Below are 4809 nucleotides of genomic sequence, written 5' to 3' on the forward strand. Positions count from 1 at the left end.
TTTCCTAATATGAGTATTCACTGCTATGAATTTCCCTCGTAAGACTGCTTTCATTGTGTCCCATAGATTCTGATATGTTGTATTATCATTATAATTTAATTGAAGGAAGTGTCTGATTTCCTTTTTAATTTCCTCTGTGACCCATTGGTTATTCAGAAGTGTGTTCTTCAATTTCCATGTGTTTATGAAATTGTTCCAGTTTGTTTTGCTATTGATCTCCAATTTCATCATACCATGGTCTGAAAATATATAGGGATAACTTCAATTCCTTTGCACTTACTTAAATATGTTCTGTGAGTGAGTATGTGGTCTATTTTGGAGAGCAGCCCATGTGCAGCTGAAAAGAATGTGTATTCTGATTTTGTGGGGTGGAACAATGTAAGCATCTGTTAAGTCCATTTGTTCAAGAGTTTGATTGAGTTCTAGTATTGTGTTGCTATTTTTTGTCTATCTATTTATGACAGTGGGGTATTGAGGTCCCCCACTATTATTGTATTAGTGCTTATTTGATTTTTCATGTCCATTAGTATTTGTTTTATATAGTTGGGCACACTAGTGTTTGGTGCATGTATATTTATGATTGTCATCTCTTCCTCTTGGATTGTTCCCTTTACAAGGATGTAGTGTCCTTCTTTGTCTCTCTTAATCAGTGTTGGTTTAAAATCCACTTGATCTGCAAAGAGGATCGCTACTCCTGTTTTTTGTTGTTGTTGTGGTTCCTGTCACATGGAGTATTGTTTTCCACCCTTTAACTTTTAGTCTATGAGTTTCTTTTGAATTAAATGTGTTTCTTGTATGCAGCATATTGTTGGATCTTGCTTCTTGACCCATTCTGCCAGTCTATTTCTTTTGATTGGTGAATTGAGACTATTAACACTGATGGTTATAACTGATACATATTGACTTAGCCTTGTCATGGCTTTTTCTTTTTTCGGATTCTCCCTCTTTGCGTTTAATTTGTCACGCCCAATGGATTCATTCTGCTGGGCTTCCTGGGGTTGTGATCCTCATTGTCTTTTCCTAGGATATTGTCTAAAATTTTTTGGAGTGCTGGTTTGGTATTCATGAAGTTCCTGGGGTGCTCTTTATCATGGAAGTATTTTATTTCTCCATCAATCTTGAAAGATAATTTTGCAGGGTACATCAATCTGGGTTGGAGGCTGTTTTCCTTTAGGGCTTGAAATACATCACTCCAAGCTCTTCTTGCTTTGAGAGTTTGTGTTGAGCAGTCTGCTGTGATTCTGATGGGCTTTCCTTTGTATGTGATTTGTTTCTTTTCTCTCACTGCTTGTAGAATTTTATTCTTCTTTTGGGTTTCTGGATTCTTAACTATTACATGCCTATGTGTAGATTTTTTTTTTTTTGATCAAGGCTAGTTGGAGTCCTATATGCCTCACTTATGTGTATGTCAAGTTCTTTTCCCCTGCTTGGGCAGTTTTCTGCCATCACTTCTGTGAACACTTTTTTTGTGTCATCTGCACTCTCTCCTGTTTCTTCATTGACTCCAATCAGTCTTATGTTATTCTACTTTGCATCATCTAGCAGCTGCTGGATTGATTTCTCATAATCCTTTACTATTTTAAAGAAATTTTTCTTTTCCTGGTCACTAATTGCAATCTTATCTTCTTGACTTACTTTTTTTTTTTTTTTTTTTTGGTACCAGGGATCAAACTTGGGTCCTTGTGCTTACAAGGCAGGCAGCAGAACCACTGAGCTAAATCCCCAGCCCTTCAATCTGATCTTCTATATCTGAAATTCTGTCCTCATACTGGTTCATTCTGCTGTGTAAACTTTCAATGAAATTTTTAATCTCCTGGAAATCTACTTGTATCTGTTTGATGGATTCTATATGTTTCCTATGGTGGGATTCCATCATGTTCCTCAGCTCCTCTATTTTTTATCTGTGTCCTCTCTAGATTTATTAATCATGTCTCACACTATGGGCACAGTCTCTCCTGTTATCTGAGAAATTATTTCTGATTTCATTTTTTCCAGATCCTCTTTCATTGCCAGTTCAGGGAGTCCAGATGGTTGGGTATCAGATTGTTCCATCTCGTTTCCCTTTGGGGTTGCTTTAGGTGATCAGGAAGTCTGGTTTTGAGATTTGTTTATGTGTCTTCTCATTTCAAGGTGAGGGGTGTGCTGCTTGGACCTGAGAGTTTCACTTCCTCGGGGCTGGGGCCAGTGGTAAGGTGGCCTGGAAGGCTCCTCCTCAGTGCTGGGTGCAGTTCTGCTCCTTGGTGCTGGGGACACCAGTACAGTGGCCCAGAAGGCTCACCTCCTCCTTGGTGCTGGGGTTGGCTGTGCTCCTCGGTGCTGGGGGTAGTGATACAGCCCACTTTGATGATTTTAATCTTATCTTTCACTGTATTAAAACATATTCAATGAGCTACAACCATGAGTATAACAACATTTTTGAGCCCTGAGTCCTATTGGTAAATCACTAAATGTGAAGGTTGTCTTGGAAACTCCCAACACATGTCACAAAACTAAAATACTATCTAGCTTTAAGACAAACTGATATAACTGGGGCCAAGGGTGGGTCCCCATTCAGTGGATTCCTTTGCTTTTCTGGCATATTGCAGGGTAAAGGGGTGGGGAAAACATTACCATGATTACACAACTGTTCCCAGAATACGTGAAATTTCTTTTTTTTAAATGTTACAGCAGTCCAGGGACCAGAGCTGCAACTCTGGGGAGTAGAAGCAGGGATGTAGCAGAGATGATCCCTAAGCCAGAAACTATAACTATAAATTTCAATCTTTGCACCATTATTCATAAGGGCCCAATGAATTAGATGGTGCCTTTGCTCTATCTGGCAGAATTGAGACCAACAGTAATGACAGCTGTATTGCCCAGTTAGAGGTTGTGATAGCTCACAAGTCTGTACCTCTGTAACCCTACTCTATATGTAACCCTCTCACCCCTGAGGACCTCCCTCTCTTGATCCCACAGGGCCCAAAATTCTCCTGACCATATATGTCACTGGACAGCTGTGTCCTCAGTGATTTCCTCCTCACCCACTGGCTTTCCCAGAGGACACTGTCCCTTTGAAGGCAGGGCTGTCTCTTATTTTTGTTTCTACAGTGTCTGGGGCAATACTTGGCCCATAGTAGATATTAAAATATGTTTACAATATGAAGGCTTTCCAAAAATCCTTGTTGCTCATTCATAAAGTAGTTCATTCTTTTTATTTAGTTAAATAAATATCAGTCACAAAGATGTGATTACAACACAAATTTTCGGTTAGTGCCGCCACCATCGCCCATCAGTCAGGCTGTGCCCGCATCTTCTGAGTCCGGCTCCCTGGGACCCATGGCTGTCCTGCACACTGCACACTCGAATCCTGCCAGGAAGATGTCTGATGAGTTTTCATTGGCAGATGGGCTCCCAGAACACTCCCCTGCCAAAACCTCTGCCATGAGCCACTCTAAATCAAGCCCGGCCTCTCAGGGCTGGCACAGCTCCAGCCCCTGGAACAACCCGAGTGCTCCACCCTCTCTGCTGTCTGGACCCCCTCAGAGTGCTACACCCCTCCACTGTGCCTTTCAGAGCCACCCCCAGGAATGTACCCCTCCATGCCTCCTGCTGGACCACCCCAGAATCCCTGGAACCCTTCCCTCCATCTGGATCCTCATGCTCCCCACCTGAGGGTCCTTACCCTGCTGCAGGCCCTGCCCCCACGGGGCCATACTCCACCTCAAACATGCCCTTCCCCAAGCTCCGCAGGCCCTACTGTGCACCCACAGACCCAGCCAGGGGCCCCTTGGGTCCATGGGGCTCCATGTCATCTGGATCTTGGGTGCCAGGCATGGGGACACAGTACCAGAGCCCTAATATGCCCTATCGTTCTCCAGGGCAGTATCCCACTCCTCCTCCCCAGACCCCAGGCACAGCACCACCTGGTCCATGGGGCATGATGCCACCGGGAGCCTGGGGGACACCAGCACTGTAACCCACACCAGGACTCTAACCTTCCCCCAGCAATCCTTATCAAGTGCCTTTCAGGACCCTCCGGTGCTCTGCTGCTACCTGGTGGCCCCCACTCTTACCATTAAGTTAACAATGGATGAAGAGATGACCCTTTGCTTTTGGAAGTACATACATGTGCACATGAATGCATGCATAAAAACTGCCGGTCTCACTATTCTTAGAGGGCTTTCATGAAAGAACAACTCTTGTGTCTCTCAGAAGATATCTACTTCTTGCACTTGGATATGTATTGCATCAAATGGATACAATCAGATGTAAATGTAGAAGTAAATTGAGCAGATGTGATTTTTATTTGGTTTTCATGGAAAGTTAAAGTGATTATATTGAATAGCTCATTGCTAAATTTTGTTTAAATTATGAAACTACACACTTAAAAATATAAGATAAGAATTATTGTTGAAATAATTTGCCAATGAAGTTGTAGATTCTAGGTATTTATAACCTCTTTTACCCCCTAAATAACTATGAAAACAATCACATTTTATTCTAAACAAATGATGCCCCTCAGCATTTTGAGCTGCTCTGTCTATGGAGTAAATAAATCCAGTCCTCCTAGGGTTATTTTTGGATATACATTCTAAAAGGATGAATGTCAGATGTCACATTCATCAGCCAGCCACAGATCATCTTTATCCTTGAGCTATTAGTAACAATCTCTCTTTCATTTATGCCACATGGGTCACTAAAATGTGCCATTTATGAAAACTGGTTTTTTCACTCAGTGCTGGTGATGGAATCCAGGGCCTTGCACATGCTAGGCAGGCTTTCTACCACTGGGCTCCTCTCCAGTCCTGACTTTGTCCTTTTAATCCAGGC

At 42.5% G+C, this 4809-nt stretch overlaps 1 pseudogene; it reads left to right on the top strand.

Annotated features, from left to right (window-relative positions):
- The first annotated feature begins 3357 nt into the window (after positions 1-3357).
- Positions 3358-4058, top strand: LOC101701739 (MAPK-interacting and spindle-stabilizing protein-like; annotated as a pseudogene).
- Positions 4059-4809: the final 751 nt, after the last annotated feature.

The sequence above is a fragment of the Heterocephalus glaber genome, unplaced genomic scaffold (genome assembly GCF_053883595.1).
Source record: "Heterocephalus glaber isolate CG9 unplaced genomic scaffold, H.glaber_assembly_v1.0 deba00001504, whole genome shotgun sequence".
NCBI classification, from domain to species: Eukaryota; Metazoa; Chordata; class Mammalia; order Rodentia; family Bathyergidae; genus Heterocephalus; species Heterocephalus glaber.